The 14,364-nt window shown below is 41.5% G+C and overlaps 1 protein-coding gene across 5 annotated transcripts in view; it reads right to left on the reverse strand.

The window, feature by feature from the left end:
• LOC142487879 (sodium channel protein type 5 subunit alpha-like) overlaps positions 1–14,364 on the reverse strand; it is a 379,502-nt gene that overhangs the window by 363,472 nt on the left and 1,666 nt on the right. The window lies entirely within an intron of this gene.

Genomic DNA, 14,364 nt, shown 5'->3' on the forward strand with positions numbered 1-14,364 from the left:
TTGCAAAGCGTCGTAAGAGCGTTGGATAAGCCGTTTTGGCGCTGTAAAAATGAACATAGGTATGCATTGTATAGCGTTGGATAAGCCATGACATACAGTATGGTCGCCAATAGAACGTTATGATGTCTTCTCCCGATGAAGCTGCAGCATTCGATGGGCCACCGCAGCCACACCGACTAAGGCAGCTATATGGTATCCACTGGGCAGGTATTCTTGCCTGTTGGAGAAACATGTTGCATCTTGGGAGCCTGGGTCCACCAGGGTCAGGGGACCGTAGATGGGCAAGCGGCTTTACATTAGCGTACTGTGAAAATGTGCAAAATTGGTGCTAAAAACTGGCAGTCTTAAAGAGAGAAAATAAATAGTTGGAAGCAGGGATATTGGCTTTTTTTTTTTATATATCTTTTTTCATTCAGGTGTATACACTTACAAGTCATATAGATACATATACAGGAAATCCCGCCGAGTTGTGTATGAAAACAAATACTTGTTACAGTTCTTCGCTATAAAACAATACATTGGGATCTGAGTTTATATCACCTAATTTTTTCCTTTATAATTTGGACTACTAGAATCCCTAACCACTCCCTCAAACATAGGAGCGCTTATTGAACCATTTCTACAAATTAGATTTACTGGGTTTCCACACGCGCTGTCAGCGGGCCGTCAGGGGGCGGGCACGTCATTGGCCGGGGGCGGGCCAGTGACGTCACGGAGCTGGTTCGCCCTCATTGGGCGAACCGCTCACGTGACCGGCCTGTCGCGCCGGCAAGCGAGGGAAATGTTAAATTCCCTAAGACCTGCGCTTCCGCACGCTTGCGGAAGCGCAGGTGAGCCCCTACTAAAGCTGCTCTAATTGCGGCTGTAGGGGCTCAGTGCTGAGCGGGAGCGCGCGTCAGCACGCTTCAGCAAGCAAGCGCTAAACATGGCCGAGTCCTAAGACAGGTTGAGCTTTTTCCTTGTCGCTTTCCACGTCATGACTGTGTCTCTGATTAGTACATTTGACCTGAGTTCCTGGGGTAATTTATTTCACTCTGAATGGAGAATCTCAGGTAATGAATAATGTTTCGAGAATTGCCTCTCAATTTCAGGAGAGGAATACTACTCTTTGTCCAGTAACCAGTCTCCTACGTGCTTCAGAAGGCACGCCAGGTTGTAATCTCTAATATTTGGGATATTAGTTCCTCCCATTTCCTTTGTCATCTGTAGTTTGTTATGGGCTATTCGTGCTCTCTTCCCATTCTGTGTTTAAGTAGGATATCATCAGCAAACATTGCTAATCTCAGATCTATTTTGCCCATTTTTATGCCCTCAAATTCGGTCATCTGTCTCAAATAGTGTCCCAGCGGTTCTATTGCTAGGTTAAACAGCAATGGGGATAGTGGGCACCCTTGTCTCGTCCCTCTATGAAGCAAAAGGGGTTCTGATATGCAACCGGCCGCTATAATCTTGGCTCTTGGTTTGTTATATGGGGTCTTCAAGACCGAGGTGATGTTCCCACTAAAACCGAAACTTTCCAATACAAAGTGGACGTGGTCCCAGAGTATGTTATCAAACGCCTTCTCTGCATCTATAGTGACCAAGGCCGCATTTTTTGGATATTGGCTTTTTGATAACTTGCTACTGTTTTTAGTTTGACACTATGAGAAGTTTAACATTTCATATTTTTGGATAAAAACTAGAATGTAGATTGCAAAAGGTTAAGGAACTTGTATCAATGTCTCCCGTCTGCGAAACTGGGACAAAATGAAACCAGAAAGAGCCAAGCCATACCATTCGCGTGGCTGCGGCCCGGAAGGATTAACACGGAGGAAGGTCCCATTGAAGAGTGGACCCCCTGCTGCATAATCGCGGCAGCCACCTCCCCCAAACCTCGGCTTTTTGTCATTTCATCCGCGGCTCTGAGGACGGTAAGGCTGGCTACATCTGTATGTACAAAAACACAACTGAATCTTTAGTCTTTAGTTCATACACATGGTGCTTGATAAGGTATTTTGAACGTGTGTAACTAAGTTTTACTTTAGAAAGATGGTTTTAACTGTTTGCTGGTTGGTTTAGGGGAAATGACCAAAAATATTTGAATGATATAAAATGACCCGCCTTGGGTATGTCACTGTATTGTGTGTACCTCCATTCACTGGTATTGGTGTCAACAAAAGTTTATTTTGTTTGATGAAAGCAAGCTGTTTAGGTGTTCTTTTGGGCATGACTTCATGGACCTCAAATCGTCCTGGGTGCAAGTCTGGTTCCACTGGGGTTCTTATAGACCAGGAGTGGCCAACTTCAGTCCTCTAGGGCCACCAACGGGTCATTTTTTCAGGATATCCCTGCTTCAGCACAGGTGGCTCAATCAGTGGCTCAGTCTCTGAAACCCTGACCTGTTGATGGCCATTGAGGACTAATGTTGGCTACCCCTGTTTTAGACACTAATTCTGCACCGGTTATATACCTCCGATACTTGATACTTTTAAGTCAAAAGCTAATTAAAACCAATAAAAATAAGTCTGTGTCCCTGGACGCTCTACATTTGAAGTTACAGACGGGTTACAGAAATAGCACTCTATATCGATCACTGCTCTCTGACTTTGTTACGGAACAGCAATCCACAAAAAGAAATGCATGATCAGGATTAATGTCTAAATGATTTCAATTCAAGTTGTCACATTTTATTAAATGTGTACAGTATGTCTCCTGGAATGAACATAGACACTGTTGAGAGCACACAGTAAAATGCATAAATCGATTGATAAAAATCTAATCACGTTACCTAAATCAGGAACAGAAGTTATTTTTGCTGAGGTTAACGCGTATACTCCAAGCTAATTGCATGCAAAAACAAGGCCGTTCTACATCTCGTTAGCATTGGCTTAATGGCAAGGTATTGTAGCATAGAAGTGCGTTATCTTACAATAACATGACACTGCGTTTGTGTTACTTTTTCATGGTCCTGGATAGGAGTAAGTGTATCTCTCGCTCTCTTTCTGTCGCTCTCTCTCCTTCAGAAGCCCTATTTCAGGGTCTAGATGAGAGTAACGCCAAGTTTAGCTAACTCAGGGGAGCGCAATCTTTCCCTGCTGCGCCCCTTCTGCCTGCTTCCCTCCCTACTCACCCCCCCCCCATCCTTACCTTTTCTCCGGCGTCAATTGACGCCACGGGATCACGTGACCCCGTGGTGTCATTTGATGCTGCGTTGCCATGGCGACGCGTCGCCGAAGACAAGGTAAGGATAATTGCAGAGGCATCATCGATCCATTTAATTGAAATGCCTTGGGGAAGAGTGCGGGGCCTCTGCAACCGCTACGCCCCCCGCTGAAAAATCTCGCGTCCCCACTGGGGGGCGCCCTCCCCCCCTCCCAGTTTGCGCACAGCTGACCTAACTAATGTAACATGAAGTCCCTGCGTTAACCTTAACGCATTTTATTGGATATGCAATGTTGCGTTACTGCCTCATTTGCGTATCATCACCAACGCCCATTATGGTTACTGCAATGCTGCGTGAAAAAACATGACTTAACGTAACAATAAGGGGTAGATCCACAGAAGTGTGTACATTTTTTGACATAATGTTATCACCATTTTACAAGTGCGACGCGAGGGAGCGACGCGAAATTTGGAAGCCGGTCAAATTTGTTTCGCCACATGTGACAGCCTCTGAACCAATCAATGGCCAGGTCTCTTGCGACGTCGCTGCAACGCGAAATACAACTTTCACGGGTGGCGACAGTGACGGGTGACGTCGAGTCACGGGCACTATAAGCGCGGCCTTACGAGTGCTGACTGGCTTCCCATTAAAGCTGCAGTTCAATATCTTACATGTGTGTTTTTTTTAATAAATCAGTTCTGTACTATGAGAAAATACTTGTAGCAAAAAAAAAAAAAAAAAAAAGCTGCCAAGAGCTTAATATGTACATCATTGAAGGAGAACGCATATAAAGTCCTGATGAGATGGTATCTGACCCCACTCAAATTATCGAAATTTTCCAAAGGGATCTCCCCATTGTGCCCTCGACAATGCGGAGAACCGGCGGATCTGTTACATATGCTGTGGTCCTGCCCTCGACTGGCCCCGTTATGGCATACAATCAGAGATTGGCTTGAGAGGATTTTGGGCCTCAAAATTCCATTCGACCCAGGGCTCTTCTTATTGGGTAGAGCCCATAGGGGAATCTCAAAAGCAGACCTTAAACTTATTGCTCACTTTGCAACAGCAGCGAGGTGCGAGATCGCACCTATATGGAAGCAACGTGAAATTCCTTCAATTTCCAAGATTCGAAACAAAATTTGGTTCGTCTGCCAGATGGAGAAGTTAACAAGTTTAGTTAACGACTCTGGCGATAATTTTCTAAAAGTCTGGTCACCATGGTTGGCACAGACAGACATCCCAGGGGTAGTAAGATCCACAATATTGCTTTGATAATATTAAAATGCGTTCTCCTATAATGCAGTAACAGACAGGAGTTCCGGAAAGGCTCAATCACATACAAAACCCACAGGATCCAGAGGAGAATAGTTACATCCTACCGTCCCCTTTTCTCTTTAGTTATTTATTATTTTTAATATTCACGGTCAAAATGCTACTGTAATTGAATGTACCACAGTCGTTATACAGATCAGATCTTGAAAATGCATGACACAATTTTGATCCGGCAATATATTATGGCTGTAACATACTTGTAAAACCAATAAAAATGACAAGTTAAAAAAAAAAAAAAATTTTAAAGACATTTTTAATGTTTCTAATGTAGGAAGTACTTCCAAAGTGACAGCCCCCTTCCCCTTCTGATAGGCTCTGGTTCTTGAGACCCGCCCACTCTCTAGCAGTGCACCAATTGTGTACAGTAACTGCCCTGTCAATCATCTTCCAGGAACTACATTGCCCACAATGCTGTGCAAGAACTGAATTAAATAACCCTGAGCAAGCGATTGATTACAGGAGAACAGATCGATCTGCAGCTTAGCTAATCACTTGTCAGTGTGCAGATCGTATTGATGTACATATTGAATGGGGAAAAAATATTTACATTTTTTTTAAACGGCAGCTTGAACTGCAGCTTTAATGCTGCATCACTGTATCAGATTTATATAAGAAAACACATGAACTGCTTTCAACTGGATTCCTTTAATTGGTTAATATGGGGCTGTTATTTGCACTGGTTTTGATCTACACCTTCATAAATAACATCCCTTGCGTATTAAGTCCATACAGGTTTTTCTGTACAACCTTTGGCCAACGTACAGAAAATTTCATACGGGCTTTGAAATAGTCCATACAAACCGGGAGATCATTCGAGGAAAACCTGGAGTGGAGGAAACTGGTCAGGAGAGCGGGAAACGGAAGGGGAGACTTCCACGTGGCATTCTTTAGTGTCATGGAAACCAGCTCATTGTTCACTGTACATTTTAAATAAAATGCACACAATTAGGCAATCATCTAAAAAGATCCAGTCTGTGTGTTGATACAATAATTATTTCTACCGTGCCAAGTGAATATGATAAGCACGAGAGAAAGTTGAAAGCACGAGAGAAAGTTGACCTCCCAATCTTTTTAGATAAAAGGTGACCCTTCAATGGACTCCATTAATTATCTTAATTATAGACGTTGGGTTTATTTATTATACTGTACTTAATGATTTTTTTTAAGGTTCACATATCTCGGTTAAACACTGTAAAACAATTTTGCTTGAAGCCCATGACTATTAGCAGGTTTTCTTTATTTATTTTGTGTGGAGAGGTGAACTCGCAGCCATGTATGTTCCAGAGAAGTTCTTCTAGGTTACTATTTCCACCTGGCTGATGTATAACACTTGTCCAGTGCTGTCCCCCAGTTTTGTCTCTAAATAATACTTGAAGGTCAAGTAGGCAAGCAGCTTAGTGTAGGAGTGTGTCTGGGTGCTCTTTCGACCATTCACATTGAGTGTCTTCCTGGGAACCAAGAACTCTAAGAGCTGTTCTATACAGCATGCGGCCTATGTGAACGCGCGTGCACGTGTCGCATGCTTTTCATGTATATATAGAGCCGGGACCTGCAGGTTAGTGTATATGTGTGTGTATGTGTGAGTATATGTGTGTATGTGTGAGTATGTGCGTGTATGTGTGTGATTGGGTTGTGTGAGTGAAAGTAAGTCCTAGATAGATTTTTTAAAGAAAAAAAAAGTTTAATAAATATTTTTTGTTTTGTTTTACAATCTTTGACACACACACACACACACACACACACATCCATACAAACACGCATACATACACACACACACACACACACACACACACACACACATTTGAGCACAGGTAGTGGCGCGAAAAGATGAATTTCTTCATCTTCGCCGCTGCCTGTCGACTCCCCTCTCCCTGCCGTGCGCGGCCCTTCTATAGAAAGGCTGACTGACGTCGGCCAACTGAAATTCCGCGCGCGCGGCGCTATAGAACGTGCCAAAGAGTTATACTGAATGTGTATGGGGAGATATTGTACCTGGATGTGTACTGGCACATTGAACTACTAAGGGATGTTGACCACATAATAATATAATATGCCATTAACACATGACAAGGGTCATGAAGCAGCATTTGTAAGAGGCGCATCTACGCTCAAACTGGGGTTATGTGCTAAATACTGAACAAGATGCACTCAACTTTAGTTTCAGGTTTGAGGAATCTGTCCTACATTAGTGTTGGTGAGCAGAACACTGAGCACCTAGCCTAACATTGCATGACATTGCACTGGCTGTGAATTACCGCATAACATATGTCGCTTTTCAGGAAATGGAAATTGTCAGCTTGCGCTACACAGGCAAATGAGAGTTAGCCTGATCCACTGGGACACCCAGGATAACACTTAGCCACACAAGCAGTGGAAAGATTAGTTAAGTCTATTAGGACATGCAGGGGGGGGGGGAGATGTACCCCACACGACATTCAAAAGCTAACCAAAATCTATTCGGATTAACACTGGGAGGAAGGGACATTACTGTGCAACCTGTGAGGTTTAATATGAGTGTACAATAAAAAAAAAAAGATACTGCAGCATACACACATATTAATGAGCAAATGACTCATTAACTTGTGCTTTTCTTTTCTTTAAACTTTCGTACTTCTCTTTTCAACACCGGGTTCAAATTCACACAAATAATATTAGCTTGATCTTTAACAATAAAAAGTTCTTCGTGTTCAAATCTACAAATACTACAGAATTCTCAAACAGGAGAATACCAAAAATATAATGGGGTTTGACAAATGTAAACTTCATGTCAATTGGCTGCATTGGCGTTACTGGGAGTAACGTACCTATTTATCGCCAAAATTGTTAGACTTTATTCTGCCTTTTTTTGTGTAATCAATTTCTGGAGTTGAAAAAGAACAGGCAATCAAAAGAGGAAAAAATTCTGCTAATGTATCTTCAAGTCGGTACTTTTGTGATATCAAACACAACCCTCACTGTACCATGGAAAAGGTGCCGGCTGGTGACCGAGGTACATAGTGAATGTATTATTGCAAAGAGGCATATTTCAAACAGCAATACTACTTTCCAACCTTTTTATCTTTATCTATTCATATATGTAAAGCACGTGACAATGTATCATTCTTCACTTTCTTTCCTAAGCTGGCAATCGTTTGGTGCTCCTGTTATACATTTGTCAAAATCCTGATTGTGTGCCTATCATAATGGCCACCTTTCAGTTTCGATCAAGCCTGCAGTCGGTGTAACTCAGCAGCTACAATGTATCCTTATAATACTATGGTACCATTATCAGTTATAGTTTACAGCTCAAACTGGTGGGAACATTGTCAACAAATTATCACACACATGAAAGTGTTGCAAAGATCTTGCACTGCTTGGGAGGTGGGAAAAACCTGTTATAGAAATCAAAGGATGCTTTACAACTCGTTAAAAATGGCATTAAGAGTTGAATAAAAACCAAAACAAAAAAACAGGCACTATTATCTAATACTACAGAACTGATTCTTTTTCTTTTAAACCATAAGATTTTACGTTTTGCTGCTGTAACTGTGTCCTAGTACTGTGTAATTGATCATTTATCACACAAATATGTTCTTCATTGATTAATAAAACCAACTCATATTTGACTATAGAATTGCAAAGCACATTTCTGCTTTTCACTTCCGCAGCCACACGATATAGGTGAGGTCAGTGTGAGCACTGAGCCTGTGTTAAATTCCCTTGGGAACTTCTTCTCATGTAATCCCTTCCCCCCTGTGCAGTGGTTGGATCTGTTTGATTAACCTGGGTTCTTTTTTTAGCTACTTGTTTATTGTTCTTTTGTTTAGCTAATAGCTGCACCAGCAGAACAGCATGATGCATATAGGACAGCCTATAGTGTCTGCCCCTACATTTACACCAAGGCACTGAATCTTCTCAATAACAATAGGCGTTGCCTAGTGATAATGGCTCTGGCGCAGGGCTGAGGGAGCTTAATCCCAGTCTTAGCTCTGTGTGTCTCTTGACAAATAACTTTATCACTGTCTCAGACACAAAAACTAGATTGTAAACTCTTGGGGGAAACACTCATTAGGCTTTGAAAACTCTATTTACAGTGCTGCATGCACTGCAGTGCTATAACTAACAGTAAACGGTGTATTATATTATAATATCGTTCCTATATTCACAGCTTTGTTTCCTGGTATAGGACTATAAGATGTGTTTCTTACTTCTTAATTGTTTGTGGCTCTCTCCAGCTCTTCTCTCCAGATTGGTTTGATCTTTTTCTTTTTTGTATTTCTATGAAATGTTTTGTAATAAGGTTACACATTTTAGCTGCAGCTGAGGGCAGAACGAGAAGAGATTTAGTACCATTTTCCTTTTTGTCTAGTAAAACTAGTGACCTTATACAGTATTGTGCTCAGGATAAGCGATCAAGCACAGTGTACTTGCAGACATTGGAAAAACACCTTCTTCATTTTAAACAAGCATAAGCTTCGCGCAATATTAGGAGACTATAGAGAGGGGAAGGTAATGACCATTGGGGAATTAGTTTTATAGCATAGTTGTGGAAGCTCTGTCTATTAAAGGGGTGCTCAACTCCAGTCCTGAACAACCCCTTTCCCCCGCCCCCTTCCAACAGATCAGATTTTCAGGATATCCCAGCTTCAGCACAGGTGGCTCAATCAGTCCCTGCTTCAGCACAGGTGGCTCAATCAGTCCCTGCTTCAGCACAGGTGGCTCAATCAGTGGCTCCATCTTCGACTGAGCCACTGATTTTACCCACCAGTGCTGAAGCTGGGATAATCTTAAAGCCTGACCTGTTGTGGGGTCTTGAGGGCTGGAGTTGAGCACCACTGGGCTATTGAATGGATCTCCTACTCATCCCACCCTAGACTTGGAACACACAACGTTTCAGCTTCCCCCCCGCTTTTCCTTGACAGTCTGACGGATAGTATTAACAGCTGCTGCTGCTGCTGCTGCGAGGCTAAAGGAAGCAGAACAATTTGAAAACCGCGACTACAACATTAACACAAGACGACAAGTCCGTGAGCTCCCCAACCTTGCAAGCCGCTCAGCTCGGCACTGATTGATTCCTGGCGCGCACGCACATGGTCTCACACGGCAGCATGCGGCAGCTGTCGTCAAGACGTGTGACACGCAAGCACGCGGTCTTTCCTTCCCAGAAGCGGAAAAAAGCAGAGATGCCACAGACCCTGTAGCATGCTACATTGCATCTGCCAAGCTAAGTGCCTTTAACACTTTTGCTTCCGTATTGGCTGTGTATTACGGCAGAGCATTGCACTGCATACCCTTCCAGGGATTATATCACCTACTTTGCTTGCTCCTACACCACTATGGACCTGGACACGTGGTGTAAACCCACACTCTATGCCTGGAGTCCCTTTGCAGCTGGGAGACTTTGCTACATAACTCCCAGTGTGCTATCCTTCTCAACAGCAAAGAGACATTCTAACTACAATTGTTGTCTATTAACTGTGTCATTGCCAGAGGGCAGCTGTGCGGTAACCCTTGCCAGCAAGGATATTAAGCAGCCGGAAGCAAACGACCCCAACATCCCTAAATATATTTGACTTCACAGTAAACCGTATGTGTTCGTCTTCCTTCTAACTTCTACGTTTATCTGCAAAAGTAATGTCTGAAATAATCATGGCATAAACCGAAAATGGTTATAAATGAGATATGCAGACAGCACACATTTAATGTTAACCCTACAGTAGGCTCACTCATTGTCTACAATCTTCAGTCAACTTGTCTACCAACTTGTCTACCAACAAATCTTCAGTCAACTTGTCTACCTCAACATTTGTAGTCGCCCTATAATCTTTCCAGAGGCCACCTGCAGAATAAAGACAAGTATGGGCCAGCATAGGACTCTAAAAAATTCCCTTTGGCTGCTAGAAGGGTCATCCTTAATCTACATCCCATATATCATGTCCAAATACCTTGAGACTAAAGTGCACTGCCATAATCACGTTAAGTGAATAGCCATTAACAAGTAAAAGCTTGTTTGTTGTACTTCAGCTAAAGCCATCAAAGGTATACAGATCATTTCATCTTTAAGCAGTGCCCTCCAAATGCTAATCTTGTCATTGAAACACTGCTCTGTATAAAAACAAACCCCAAACTCCAACTGGCTTTAGAAAGACCAAAAATCTGAAAAAGTGATGGAAACCACTAGGCTGACAACATGGTGTATTCCTTTGGTTTTGTAATAAATTTGGTAAACTGGCTCAGCACATAAAAATAACAATTTGTGTACACACACACACGTCAGGCAGGTCTGCAATGTGTGGTGAAGTGGAGGAAAAGCAAATTAAGGCTGAGTCCACGGTAACTGCAGCCGTGCGGAGGCGCGCTGAGGCTGAGGCTGGGCTTAGTTCGCGCGCCGTCCGGGGGCGTGTCAGGGGGCGGGCCAGTGACGTCACGGAGCTGGTTCGCCCTCACTGGGCGAACTGCTCACGTGACCGGCCCTGCACTTTCGTGAGCGCTCAAAGTACGCCTGCGGACGCGTGTGCGAGCCCCTGCTAAAGCCGCTCTCATTGCGGCTGCAGGGGCTCACTGACAAGCGTCAGCGCGCCTCAGAAAGGGTCAGCGCCATGGACTCAGCCTAAAGTAGAAACTTCACGACCAAATTTCATTTGAAGCATTCCATATGCTGAATGATTAGCAAACATTTAAGGATTTGTCTGGGGGATTCATAATGTCATTCAAAGAGACATTTGCTTGATCCAGTGCTCACCTCTCCTGTATATAAATGCCTAGCGTAAACACACTAAATGTACACTGGCAATAAAAGGCAGGAAGAGGTGGTAGATAGACTGTGCTTCAAGATAAAAATATGTATGGCTGTTTCCAAGTCCCCAGGACTATAAGTGCGCAGGTACTGGAATTGATTGCGCTCATAATGATCTCAAGGTTTGGGAAAATACTAGATATTACTTTTAAGCATTTGTTTCTCCAATACTTATGAGCGGACTAAAATTCAGAAATTGTGGGGAAAATTAAGACACGATAGAAACAAAAAAATATTAAACTCACATAATCCTATTAAATAAAGTTGTACATAGTCAGATGCTAAGCAACAATAACAGCGATAAATGGCACTTTAATTTTAGAGCTTGACCATTCGTTAAAACCTTCATATTAGGAGAAAGGGTGACCTAGTGGTGATTTCATTATCTTTGAAGTGGGTGAACCTAGAAATCACTTTATCTGCCTGTACCTTTGTGCCCCCAAAATCAAGACTGTAAAATATTCAGGAAAGGGATTCATTGTAACAATAAGTCCCCAGAGAACGTTTATGTGAAACGCTGTACCCAGCAGCACAATACAAGAAAAAGTTATATTATATTATCTCTTCACAACTCTGACGTCCCCAGCTCAAAGCTGCAACTACTGGATGCAGGACTCCCAATATTAAACTGAACACAATGCTGAATGTGCACAATGCACAGACTCCACATTTCAGCAATATGGTGAGAACAGAATGTTTCAATTACTTTACACTTGGTGTATGACATAATATTTTGATGCAGCATCAAAAAAATACTCATTTACATTGCCTCCTGTATCTACTACTATTCAAAATTGATGTCCCTGTGAACATACCATTTAAACTTCTGAAGTTTTTGTGGCAATGATTTTCAGGAGAATTAATTCAAACATTATATCTCCATATTATCATAATTCTAACACGTTTTCTTATGTACTGTATATGAGAAATCACTGCGCTTGTGCCCTTAATTAAATCATTGAAATATTTACAATGACAAAATAGCTACAATCAAAAACAATAGCCAAAATGGTATGGAAAACTACATAGGGGTAACAATGATCACCTTTCGGCTCTATCATCTTGTATGGGAATATTGTACTGTAACACCCGGCTTTTAATCACAAGTCACACAAACGCACGGAAGGCCATTAAAACCAAAACTGGACAATGAACAAGAAGGGGCAGGCAATTAACATTCTCTCTCACCTACGCATGGCCTGGGGATTCATTTGCGGTATGTAAGGAACTGCTTACTTCAGGCTATTTGTTTCAACGCATATTTTCCAAGATAACCAAAGCCTCTCAATTTTGGGGGTAACCGCTTAAATCTAAGTAAGTTTAAGTAATGGTGATTGTTGGGTGTAGCAGTTTTTTTTTAAATTCTTGATCATCACTACTTTTTCTAGGATTGTACAACTAAGCCTCTTAACAGAAATGTACCTAATTATTATACCATCCTTTATTTCAGGAGATACTTGAAAATTAACCAGCCAAAGCTGTTGGAATGACCATTTAACAGCACACATCCAGATATTTTTCCTTTGGGAACACTAAAGAGAACATAATAGGATCCGTATGGGATAAAAAAAAAAACTGCGTTGCAACCATATTCATTTTACACAAAGATGTTTAAAGCCTTTTAGGTTTACACATTTTATATATGTATATATATATATACACAGACATATATATATAAATATACACACATACACACACACTTTATTTCAACAGGATCAATGTTTCGGTCCTTTCAAGGACCTTTTTCAAGATGGGTTTCTCAAGAGCGAAATTCTGTTTAAATAAAACCTTTTTTCTAGATCTATTGGTCCTAAGAGTGCCCGATTTCTATATATTTATATATTACTTACTGTCAGTGCACACAGGCAGGTCTGCCCAGTTAGTGCCGAATTTCTATATGATATATACTGTATATAACACGTTTTACAGCTGCATAAAGCCAAAAATTCTGCTTTAATTTTACAACAATACAAGAACCACACTGACAGACTATGCACCTGTTTTTCCCCCATATATAATTATGGGCATAATTCATTAAATAAAATGAAATAAAAAGAACTCATTTATATTTATTCTGCACTATCGCAACTGGACTAACACGGCTATTTTCGTTTTATATATATATATATATATATATATATATATATATATATATATATATACACACACACACACATACACACACAAAATGATGGTCACGAATACAATATTTTCTGGAGCAATACTGATGCAGAATATTTTACCAGATGTGCTAAACAGAAAAGATCACGTGACTTTCAATAGCAATTTGTCTCATACATCTGGTGTTACTTTTCTACTACTAATGCACCAGAAGAACTAGTGATGCTTCCAGTACTGCAAACTGAACTATGCCGTTGTGCCCTTTAAGCAGAAATGAGATATTGTATTATAATTTTGCAGCATTTTATTTTACTCTAGAACACACATTGTTGCAAAACAACGACCAATTCCTAGCAAACGTCCAAATCATAAGAACACAGTATAGGGTTAAGTAGCATCCAATGTCACTCTGTCCTCCTGAGTGGATTAATAAACTTGAGCCCGGTAGCATTACTTGGTCCCAGCTCAAATACAACTAATTCCCCTAGAACCCCAAAGAGTCCCCAACCAGACTTACTGCAATAGCACAGGGCTTGGAATGGCAACGCCATAGAACAGCGTGCAGAGGTTAACAGCTACTGTACATTGTCTCGTGATGATGTTCAACATTATACAATCTCTTTCAAATGGAATTGATTCGAAGTTAAAACACAATTCTGAGAAGTATCATTCCAAAACCCCACGTGCATTACCTTGTATAATTCAATTACCTAAGCACATGGGCGACCTGATGTGTACAAATGGAAACAGTGACCAGAGCAACACATCACAACCTCGCAGTATAACACACAGGTTGGCCCCTGCTTGTATGTACATTTTCACTCTCCAAATAACCTCATTTAACTGAGAATGTTGTGAATTGAACACACAAAAAAAACCTATCTAATAATGGGTGTTAATACTTTTTGGAAGGGTACAGAGTTGAATGCTGCAATTAAACTGACGTCCAAAAGGTGTCTCTAATGATATATTCAAATGTCAGGAAATCTGGGAT

Source organism: Ascaphus truei, chromosome 2 (genome assembly GCF_040206685.1).
Source record: "Ascaphus truei isolate aAscTru1 chromosome 2, aAscTru1.hap1, whole genome shotgun sequence".
NCBI classification, from domain to species: domain Eukaryota; kingdom Metazoa; phylum Chordata; class Amphibia; order Anura; family Ascaphidae; genus Ascaphus; species Ascaphus truei.